At 41.3% G+C, this 12,178-nt stretch overlaps 1 long non-coding RNA gene across 1 annotated transcript; it reads left to right on the forward strand.

The window, feature by feature from the left end:
- Positions 1-10,231: 10,231 nt before the first annotated feature.
- LOC134486678 (uncharacterized) lies at positions 10,232-11,031 on the forward strand. Its single transcript, XR_015687255.1, has 2 exons — positions 10,232-10,352; positions 10,626-11,031. It is a non-coding gene; the product is annotated as an uncharacterized LOC134486678 (long non-coding RNA).
- The last annotated feature ends 1,147 nt before the right edge of the window (positions 11,032-12,178 follow it).

The following is a 12,178-nucleotide window of genomic DNA, read 5'->3' on the forward strand; positions in this document are numbered from 1 at the left end:
TTTAGCTAACGATTTTTATTGCCTCTCATTGGTCACTTGGCTGATGAGGTAGTGTATGTAGTAATGTCATATAGGTGTCCTCTGTGTCCACCTAGTCTAGGGGAACATGCCGGAGAGTCTCCTAAGTAACAGCAGATATTGTCTGGGGACTGTGTTGGGATTCCTTAGCTTTTAATGCAGGGTGGATTTAGATGACTATCAGTCTGTACAACATAGTGCTCAGTGAACATATTCTTATAATGCTAAATTCATTTCATGTGAAGAACCCTAATTATAACTTTACATGTATCAAGACCCCTAGCTACATCTGACGAGAAGCTAAATTATCTGCTTTATGTGCTTCACTTTGGCGAAGACCCAAATGTGGTGTGTGTGTGTGTGTGTGTGTGTGTGTGTGTGTGTGTGTGTGTGTGTGTGCGCGCACGCCACAGCATGCATGTACAGAACAGACACCAATCTTGGGCATCTGTCCTTACCTTCTACCTTATTCGAGACAGGGTATCTTTTGCTACTTCCTGCTATATTCTTGGGTACCTTGCTTGTGTGCTTCCAGGGCTGCTCTTGTTTTAACTTTCCATGTCATTGTAAGAATGATGGTGTTACAGTTACAGAAGGTACTCACGACTACCCCCACCCTTAACTCTGGTTAAGCTCTGGTTTGTAGAACCAGAGTTAGGGTCCTCCTGTTTGTACAACAAGCACTTTACCCACTGAACCATCTCCCTAGCTCCCGTGTCATATTCACAAATGATAAGGAACAAGCCAACCTTTCTCAGTCCAATGAACTGTCAGACCATATCTCCAGTCCTACACACTTTCTTAGATTAAACCTCTACCTGTGTCAAGAATAATATGGAACTATGTTTTACAGTGTATATATGGATCATTGATTCCCTTGCCCCTTCTTGGATCATCTTAAAGTGTCTTCTCCCATAAGCACTGCTTTTCTCTGATGCACTGCTATCTACCTTTGCTAAAGACCCACAATGACTGGGATCTTGAGAAATCCTTTGTTACCCTGCTGTGTAGACCTGGTGCTTCTTATAACAAGTTTTATCTTTATGGGGATATCTGGAGACCCTCATTTCTTGTCTTAATATTAGAAATAGTTCCTCTGCCAACAAGCTGGTTTACTTTTAATTTTACAAAGAATTCCAGTTGTGTAAATTTTTCCCCATCTTTCCCTACCAACATTCCTTTCCAAGAACTTTAGATTTAAATGGCTCCTACTTAACGTGCAAAGGATTTAATGACAAACAATTGTCGTTCAAATCTCCGTCTTCATTCCACTTAATGTCACTATACAAGTTCCTTTCCATAATCTTTCTCACTTATTTCTAACTTACCCCATCTTGCTCTAAACTAAGTCTTTGTAAGTCATTTTAAATATTTCCGGGAATCAAACAGATACAATACAATAAAATTACTGTTGTCTAGAGACCATACATTCTGGTTTTTTCACATTAACTAATAAGCTAGGCAGGCCTTCAGGGAAATCAGAGAAGCCAATTCTCATGTTTTCTGTAGTTTAATCATGAAATTCTTATAATTCCTTCATGAGGAATTGCACTACCAATTCAATCAACTGTTGGCTGGGATAGGCTGCATCAAAAATAGGGAAGCTAGAAATTATAAAATGGGATGGAAGGACTCAAAGAGAAGCCTGAGTTGTTCACAGGAATCTCATGGAAGCCTGCACACATGGTTCCGTGGATATAGAGATTGAACATTGTAAAACTTACAGATGGGACACTGTATATGGCAGTATCTCATTACTCTCTGAGTTTCTCTATGCTACAGTGGAGAATCACCAACCATTTCTAATAAATTCCTATCACTCGTCACTCTGGAAGATGCTAAATAGAATGCCCAGGTTTGTACCTTCTAGTGGTAACAATACCCACAGTCCCTCACTACACAACATGTCTCCTATGTCCTTTGGTAACCGTTTCTACTCAGAGCTCTGTTTATTTGCATGTTACGCAACACATCTCTGTGTATTTCCTGTCTGCTCACACAGCAGTTGCTCCCCCCCAACACTGGCTTCAGCTGACGGTATACTGGTGTGTGGTTGACTGTTTCTTAAGGTTTTCCCCTCCAGGGTTCTGCTGCTAAAGTGAAACTCATTTGTACCATATCTCTTCTATGTCAGAAACCATCTCAGATACTTGGCTAGGTTCAGTGAAAATTATTTTATGCTACCTAATCTTTTCAATGTGAAGAAGACGAAGTTGATTAGCTACAAAACATTGGCCCAAATAGAATGGACAGTGGTAGGCATTGTCTTAAATGTCCTTGTAATATAAGAAGGGCTTGCTCATTGGAGCTATTTGGCAAAGAGGCAGGAGATGGGTGGGAAAGTTTTCTTGAGATGATTTATACTCTTGGCCAATGTATGGAGTAGATCTAACATAGGAAGGAATACTTGCATGTAATTATTTTAAACTTTACCAAAGGTTATAAACTTAATCTATATCGTCAGTAACCTGAGCAGGAGTCCCATTGGAACAGGGAAGAGAGGCTGTGGCTGGAAAGGAGGTCCTGGAATTTAAGAGTGAAATGTCCTAATAAGCTGTGTGTTTGAACTCTTGATCCCTCACTAGAGAAGCATTGAGGTGAGGCATTGCTGGAGGAAGTGGGTCACTGGATATAGGTTGGCTTCCTGACTGTGGAAACAACGTAGCCAGCTTCCTAACTCTGTAGGTATTGAGCCTTTCTAGGTACAGTGTGGAGCAAGTACTTGACGTGCAAGCAAAACTAAATCCTTCCTTTGTTAATTTGCTTCTTGTTATGTCTTTAGTCAGAACAATTAGAAAGGTAACAAACACAGGAAGCTTCTAGGATCCTGAGGATGTCTGTTTCTTCATCGGAATACTGCTTAGAGAACTGCTGTTTTTTGAAAATGTGTTGTGCTCTGTCTATGAACATCAAAATGCAATCCAGAACAATCACGCAGATTTACAAGGTCTCATGTTGAGTATCTATACGTCTATGGTTATTTGGGGGCAGTCATAGAACATACTCTACATGCTGTCTAGATGACAGTTATAGCTAACTTGTATTATCCCACCATCAGTTTCCGATTCCATTCTCTGCTCCCTGATCCTCTAGGACTCCAACTTCCACCTCACACTGCTGCCTTTAGAGATGTAGATGTCCCAGCTACCATTTCTTCTCTGTCATTATAGACTATATCCCTGAAACAATGAGCCAAGGAGAGCCCGGACAACTTTTGAGTTGATTCTGCTGGGGATTTGTCATGGCCATGAGGAAAAGCACTGTGTTCAAAGGATTTTAATGAAATTCCTAGGTAGCCATTAATGGAACCAACTAAATAATTAATCACTTCTACAACAAGATGCCAGTATTTAAATTTTTTGAGTAAAATAAGTAGCTTCCCATGTGCGTTTCACTAAGTATCCTAAGTAGAGTGAAAATGGTTCTGAGAGGTGTGTGTGTGTGTGTGTGTGTGTGTGTGTGTGTGTGTGTGTGAGAGAGAGAGAGAGAGAGAGAGAGAGAGAGAGAGAGAGAGAGATAGATGTCCTATAGGAACTATGGAACACCATGAAAAGGCCGAACCTTCAAAGTATTCAAAGTATTCAATAGTAGGTGAAGGAGAAAACTCTCTCAGGTCAGTGTCCTAGATCAGATCTTTAACAACATTATAGAAGAACACTCCATCCCAAACTAAGGAAAGAGGTACCCATGCAAAATACATGAAGCCAGGAGAGCACCAAAAGAGACAGGGGCAAAGAGGGAACGTTCCTTGGTGTATCATAGTTAAAATACTAAATATCCGGAACAGAGGAAGAATACTGAAAGCTGCAAGAAATAAGTCACGTATAAGGGAAGGCCTATCCAAATAACTGACTTCTTAGTAGACTTAATTACAAATGGGATTCTACACCAGTTGGCAGAGGCTTTGACTCAAATGGAGAGGAGAGAAAGAATGAAGTTGGCTTCCATAGGGTGTTAAGTTGTTTATATTATATAAACATTCAGCTATAGTTTTGAAATTTTAAGCTTATAGGACTGAATGACACACCCATTTCATGCCTTCTGCTATCATTGATGGCTTGGTTTAAATAACTGAGGGCCACTGTCACAAGCCTTTAGCTTGTATTCAGCCACAAGTAGAAACAGAACCACAGTGAGTAATGATGCCTGTCATCTGTCTGGTCTCTGTCGAAACACACCCTGACTTTTGACATGCATAACTTCATTATCTCTGAGGCTCTGGGGACATAGAAACAGTTAAAGCATCCTACATTCAAGCAAAAGATGAGAAGCCCCTATTATGTCTTCTGTGACTTTTTATGATTTCTCATCTTGCTATTCACTTTGCTTTTTTATAAATTATTCTTTTTTTTTGTTTTTGAGATAGGATTGTGTATGGCCCACATGGGCCTCTAGCTCCCTATGTAGACGAGATGGGCTTGGATTCCTAATCCACCCTACCTACCTCTCTGCTGGGATTACGGGCTGTGCACCCTCACACCCAATTTATGCAGCACTGGGGATTGGACCCAGGGCTTTGTGCATGGCAGGCAAGCACTCTACCAACTGAGCTACAGCCCCAGGCCCCTCACTTTCTCTTTGAAATCAAGAGCACAAGTCACTTCCATCATTAGCCTAATCCAATCAAACATACATTCACTGAATAAATGAGGGAGTCTAACACACCACACAATCCCCTCTATGACGACTTTGAAAGTCTGTAAAAAAGCCTTTTCTGGAACAAATGCCTCCCTCTTCTTTGTCTGCCCTGTCTCCTTCTTCCCCTTGCTTCTGCCACTGTGTAAATCTCACACTCTACATCAGAGAGCGAGTCTTTATCAGAGACTCCACATTTAAGGATTGCGGCATGTGGCTCCCTAAAATAGAAAGCTTTGTGACCTTTCTCAAAATCCTCCCTATCCCGTATATCCTTCCCAGATACACAGCTCATTCTTTCTAGGGAAGGAGCAGTGTAAAGAATGCACAGCCAGCAAGAGGCTTTGGAGCCCAGCGGGCCGGATGGACGTATGCATATACATGGGATCAGGGTGAACCGGATGGACCGTCTCTCCCAGTGAGTGAAAGTCTTAAACCGAGATTAACCTTGAAGCTCAAATTAGATAAAAACAAATAGAAATTTCTCCACAGGAATAAGAGCTTAATATAAAGGAGAAGTATTCCGTAGCCCACATAACTTTAATTAAGATGAAAGGTTTCCGAGTATCTGCTTCCTCGACAATCTTATGTTTAAAGATGTGTGTTGCGCTCAGCGTGAAGGGACTAGTCCACACAGTTCATTATTCACTCTTCCTACGGCCTACTTCAGGAGCGCCTTTGTAAAGCCTGAGCATTCACTGCCAATTCCTTCCCCAAGTGAGCCTTCCTCTAAGCTTTTGTTACGTTCTTCGGGAACCCCTTGACTAGCAGACAGGTAAATGTTGTACCCCAGACACCCCTTCCAGTTAACATCAGCAAGGAGAGGCAGCTGCAGAAAGTTGGGATGGCCAGATGCTTGTGTAATTAATTTCTCACATGGGACTTATAGGAACCAGTCTCTTTTTCTAAGATCGAGAACATCAGCAAGCAGCGTGGGTACAAAAACAAACAAACAAAAAAGAAAGCTAGCATGTAAACATATTAAAAGGCTAAGAAAAAACTTCCCTAGTGTTGCTGAAAGGTGGACAGGAGGTTTTGAAAAGTCATCTTAGTGGTAGAGTTTTGATTTTCGGGGGTAAACATTCTTCCATTTCCTTCTCCGCTTCTAAATGATGGCTGGACATCAGGATTTATGGCACAAGTTGGTTAGAAACAGATGCTCAAGGCATATCACAGGACCATCCAGGAAAGTGGTTCAGTGCACACATGTTATCCTACCAGATGTGCAGGGTGGGCCTCAAGACTTGCTCACCATGTGACAAGACTATCAGTGGTGTTCCTCTGATAGTCTCAATCCCCAACCTGTGAAAACAGTTACAGTAGGGTTTATAGCACGGTGGGGGCTATTAAATTAGGTAATGCATACAAAATCTATGTGTGCATGAGTCACAATAAGTATTCAAGAAAATTTGAGACACTTCTTCACATTGTCAATGAGAACAAGTTTCCAAAATGCACATGCATGAACTGTTTTCTGATGGTTGAGCTTCACCTCTAGGTGGGATCTTTATTTAATGAGTTAGCTAATTTTTTTAACATCCCAAGGCCATCGTCCCCATAGTGGTAACTTATAGATGATATTTGCTAGCTTGAAAGAGTTGTTGCAAACACTCAGAAAGAGTATAAGACAACTGCTTAGGCTAGTAAGAGCTTAATAATTGGGAGTACCTGGTGATTCTTAAATCAGTGGCATATATATTGGCAAGGCACTGTGTTGGGGACAATAGAATATGGGCAAGGAGTTTTTATTATCATCTTCATAGATAAGGTTAAAGTTGTTCATAAAATATAGGGCAAATACTTGATGTAGAATGAAAGGCCAAGAAACCAGAGGACTGTCCCAACAAAGCTCTTGTAATTAGAAACAAAAATAGTGGCCTATGTCCAAGAATAACAAGATTGGGAAATAAGATATATCAGCCACTCCCATCCACTAAGGCCTCAGTTCTTTGGAGATTCACAATACGGTTGTTGTTGTTGTTGCTGTTTTTGAAAGCAAAGACAGTTCACAGTGAAATAAAATGAAGAATTCTGTTTTGTACTGAGTTTTTTAAGTCTTATTCTACCAAAGCTCATTTTCCCCATATAGTGCCTACCAGGCTGAAACATACCCTGCTATATGAATATAATCAGAAATAAAGTGCTCTAATGCATTCAAGCCAGATTACTGCTTCAGAGCCTACACGAGCAGCAATTTCTCACAATTTGGCGAATTAATACCCTACAGAAATATTACTCAAAGCATCACGTGCACAAAGTTCAATGGCATACAGTACATCAACACCCAAATGGGTCTTGTTCACATCAGCAAGGAAAAATAAATATGTATCAATTTAACAGAAACCCAAGATGGTTGAGTGATCCAACCCACAAGGCCCTTTCCCTGAGAGAGCAAAGCAAGCTAAAATACCCCAGGAGGGGGAGGGCTAGCATTAAGAGTCAAGACTGATTGGCAGTCCCACACATGCATTTCAGAGTAGTTGCTATTTTCTTTTGTGTATGAAAAAAAAACCTTTTCCCTTTTTCTTGAAGTACCAAGTCTTCTGTTCTCCACCTATCATCAAAAAGATATTAGAATATGCTAGAATATGCTACTGTTAGAATATGCTGCCTAGTTGCAATGATAAACAGAAATGGTGAATGTTTATCACAGCAGAAAGACATTGGGGAGAGACTGGGATTATAGCCAACTGAAACAAACACTGCATTAAATGGGGTTCAGCCTCTCAGAGGCATCTAAGTCATACCCCAAACTGTGAAATTTAGGTTCATAAGGCAATCACAAGATGGTTCGTGTTTGTCTAATATCTCTCCATATTTTCATATTTAGTGAAATACATGACCATTTCTGCACCTAAGCAGCAAGTGAGCCTCACTTGTCAAGGTCATGGGAACTGTGTATTAATGCATACTCAGGAGAAGCAACATCTGTTTTGTTTTGGTGTGTGTGTGTGTGTGTGTGTGTGTGTGTGTGTGTGTGTGTTTCTTTTTACTTATTTTTTATTTTATTTTATGTATATGGATGTGTTGCTGCCATAATGCCTCATACTCACAGAGACCAGAAGAAGGCATCAGATCTCCTGTGTCTAGAATTATAGACAGTTGTGAGCCACCATGTGGGTACTGGTAATTGAAACCAGGTCCTCTGGAAGAGCAGCCAGTGCTCTTAACTGCTAAGCCATTTCTCTACTCACTGCAACATCTATTTCAATATAGTTAGATACAGCCCTTGAGCATCTACCATCCAGATCAAAATCTCTAAGCATACTCAGCTCTCAATGGTAGGTTCACAGTCAAGGAAGAGGAGCGTACCTCCCTGACATCAGTGACCGAGCTCTTTAGACTCTGTCCTATTCATTTCTTCCTACTGTCATTTGGATGCATCTTCCCCAAGTCTCATATTGTAAAAGTTCCCAGCATGGAGCTTTTAGAAAGTGATGTGTTCTGTTGAACTTTGGCCTTTCTCTTCTCCAATGTGTTCTCTCTCTCTCTCTCTCTCTCTCTCTCTCTCTCTCTCTCTCTCTCTCTCTCTCTCTCCTACATCCCACCCATTCCTTTATTTCTCTGTATCTGCCTCAGCTTCCTGACTCAAAATGTTCATAATCACCCTAATAAACAGTCCTGTAGTGGTGGATCTCACTAGAGACCCAGAGCATGGGGTCTATAGACCTCAGTTTTGAATTTAAAGATTCAAGAGCCAAACGGAACAACTCTTTCCTTCCCAAGGAGTCGGAGTCGGATATTAAATTACAGAAGTACTTTATAGTACATTACAGGACAGAAGTAATCAGTCATTATAGAAGATGGAAAGTTGATTAATACAGATCTAATGAAACTTGAGTGCCTACTGTGTACTAGGCACTGCTCTAGACTGCAGGCCAATGCCCAGCAATAGGGTAAACAAGTTCCTTCTCATAAAGTTAGGTACAGTTAGTGGTGCCATGTAAAATTTTCCACCTGTGGCCTTGATGCTATTAAGTTTGAGATATTTTTAAACATTTTAGGTTCCAAACATTCAGATTAGAGACATTCAGTCTTTGTTCTAATCTGAGCTTTGCTTTCCCATGACCTGTTTCATTCTTATTAGTATCTTCCTTTTATTAATAAGTGAAATAAAAAAATCATTGTTTTTTAAAAAGCCAAGGACTAAACCTTAAAATAGAATTGTTTCTAAGTTAGTGGCACACACCTTTAATCCCATCACTCAGAAGGCTGAGGCCAGTGGTTGTCTATGAGTTTGAGTCCATCCTGCTATCTCCACAGTGAGTTCCAGGACAAGCTGGGCTATGTAGAAAAACCATACCAAAAAAAGGAAAGAATGAAAAAAAGGATGAATTTAAGGTCTAAATATATATGGTTTGCTGTGGATTAGGTTAGGCTGAGTTGGTTTTTTTGTGCCTTTCTAGTGTGTCTTTTACTTGGTCAAGATTACTGGTAGACACAATGTAAGTAATCACATAGAACCCTTGAGCCTGTCATTCCATTGTTTCCTTCTCCTTACAACCATTGGTGGTGCACACCTTTCAAAAGTCAAAATCAAGTTCTCAGGCAGAGTCATGGCCTTAGTCTTACAACATGCTGTCCCCTGGAGCACCCAGCTTCTGAGATGGTGTTACAATCAAAAGAACTATTCTACAGTGCAAAGGAAGCAATGGACCCTGTATGCATCTAGTGAGAAAAAAAAATCCAACATTAACATCTTTTTGCTTTTTCATTCAGTGTGGAATATTTAATTCAGCCCTAGGTTGAGAGTTTTTAGGAATTTTAAAAATCATTTGTTGAACTAAGGGCTTCACTTCTCCTGTGAAGTTTATCATTTCCTGGTATTAGATACAGCTTTTCATTTAATTAATTTTAATACAGTAATTTATTTTTATATTTTCCTCTAATCTTGTCAACCCAGTGTGGATTTTTCTTTTAATAAAGTACAGGGTAAGCTACTTAAAGTGGACTAATTGGACGAAGCTGGGCTTGTCCATCAGAACGGACATTTGAGGGAAGATGGGGGCTGGAGAGGATTGCCAGGGAAAGGGCAGAAAACTCATGCTTAGAATCTCCAAAGGGCCAGAGAGACACGTACATTCGTCAAGTGCAGAGGCTGAAGGTCCGGCACCCCAAAGAGACTTCAGAAAATCAATCTCCCGTGTGGCTTAAGCAGCAAGCCTAACGGCTGCTAGAAAAGAGAGGGGGAAGCTGAGTGGGCTGTAATTCACTGTGCGGTCCTATATGCGCTTGTCCTCTGGTAATATTGTGGAGACAAGCCTAGGCAAATGCATTTTTCGGGTCTCGTTGCTCTTGATCTTTTTTTTTTTTTAATCCTATAGGCAAACCATTATTCTCTTCCTTTCAAAGAATCCTGCCTTCAGTTTCAATGTGACTTCAGGGTAGACTGTGAGGGAGCAAGCACAGGCTAGACTCTGGGGTTTAAAGAATACAATGTGTTCTGTCCAAAAGAAGGTTACATAGTATTGAAATAGAAACCCGAAAACCTCAACCATTCTTGAGCTGAGCCTGCCTGTGCTCATTTAGGCTACTGAGCTAGAGTTAGCAGTTGAGGTCAGCAGTTCCAAAATGAGGCTGTTTACGTTTGCACCACGTATGGACCGTTGTGGAGGACCGCAGACTTTGGCGTGTAGGACATCTTCTGCTTCGGTGTTCTTGGGGGATTAGACTTGTTGGTATAAATGAGACTTTCCAGGGTAAGCTCTGTGTGTTAGCTGATATTATTTGTGAAGACGTGGCAGCAGCAAATGAGGGCCAACCCTGAATGGCTTAAGCCGCAGGAGTCCGTTGGCTGACTTCAAAAACCTCCGCAGCTGTGTGGGTTGTTTCTTCAGCCTCCTGTCCCTCTGCCCTTCCTCTTCGCAGCTGCCTCTCTCAGGCACGTTCTCTTCCTTGGTTTTATCATCACCACCACCACACAGTGGCCACAGGCTACTCCCCAGATCAAATGAGAGATTCTGTTCTCCTAGGGCCCTGAACTCCTACTCCCCACCCACAACCCTGTGCCCATGGACAGGCTTGAGACATAGCGACCAGCCCTGGAGTGTTCCCGAAACTCAAGACAGACAGACCCATATCCCATGCCATGTCACAGGAGGAGTAAGGATGAGAAAGTTGCCTGAGGAGTGCAGAGGAGACAAACGTAGAAGCAGAACCTGTGGGTATGGTACAGAAGAAAGCCGGACTGACACACTAGAGTCTTCCGAAGATCCGCGTTGGCCAAATTTCCCTCTCTGTGCTGAAGCTGTGGTGACATGGACACTACAGGGATTCCACGCAAGAGCAAACCCTGGTTTTGCCAAATACATGTTACAGTAGAATTTATGATTGACCTGTTTAAGTGGCTTTGATTAAAATAATATTTTTCCTAGAGTCTAACTGCTTCCACATTGTCTATTTTGTAGACTCATCTCTAAAATGTCCCACAGATAAATTTGACAAGTGTCAATTATCCAGCAGTTTTCCTTGAGCAGAGATGTCGTTCTTACTACTGTGAACTTGTTCTTCAAGGAAGACTGACCTGATTCAATGTATGTATGTTTATGTGCATACATAGTGGATACATATATATATGTATGTGTGTGTGTTTATATCTCTATATACATATGCATACACACTATATGCATTCACCTATATATCAAATAATATACTTTATAAACATATCTGTATATGAATGCATATGCATCATATATATGTATAAGTATATATGTATAGCATATATATATATGTATATATTCCCAATGCTCAAGAGGCTAAGGCAGTAGTAATGCAAGTTTGCAGCCACATTGCACTACATAGCAAGAATATATGAGTGTTGGGATTATAGGCAAACACTACTGCCCCTGGTTGCCACCACTCTCTGCAAGAGCGTACCTACAGCTCCACCCTTTCTCGGTTCTTCCACTTTCTCCTTGGCAGTCCTCTGACCCTTCCAACCTCAGGGGAAATATGGCTGTGCTAGCAGACAAGGAGGCAGAGGATGTAACGGAAGGGATGGTCAATGACCATAGACAGCAATAGGAGCACGCTGACCTCTGTCCTCATCGATTCCATTTTACTCAGGATTTGAGGCAGGCAAATAGAGTAAGGCTGGGACTTAGAGAAGGAGTGAGTGGCAGATGGTGTTGGCCAGGCAGGCTCAGCGAGCTTACTTGGCAGCGGAAAGGACCTACCTAAAGCTGAAGGTTTTAAGGAGACGGAGGTGTGCCTCAGACAGAGCCCTGTGTAAGGACAGTGGTGATAACTGATCACAGAGATGTGGGAGAGGCAGCCAGGAAGACTTGGTAAATTTGGATAAGGAATTTGGATTTTATTCCAGTGAACCCTTGGGTAAACTTTCGGTACTTCTGGATCTTACTAAAATCTTGACACTCTACGAAAGCAAGAATTAATTTGTAAGTGTTCATTAAACTAACAGGTCAAATCTCCTGGTTATTAAGCATCTTTAATTCTTTGAACAGCTCTTAGCATTGTTCCAATACCTTCATCTCCAAATTACTGATCTCTGGGTCCTTGCCCAGTG

The sequence above is a fragment of the Rattus norvegicus genome, chromosome 4 (genome assembly GCF_021556685.1).
Source record: "Rattus norvegicus strain SHRSP/BbbUtx chromosome 4, alternate assembly SHRSP_T2T, whole genome shotgun sequence".
Classification (NCBI taxonomy): domain Eukaryota; kingdom Metazoa; phylum Chordata; class Mammalia; order Rodentia; family Muridae; genus Rattus; species Rattus norvegicus.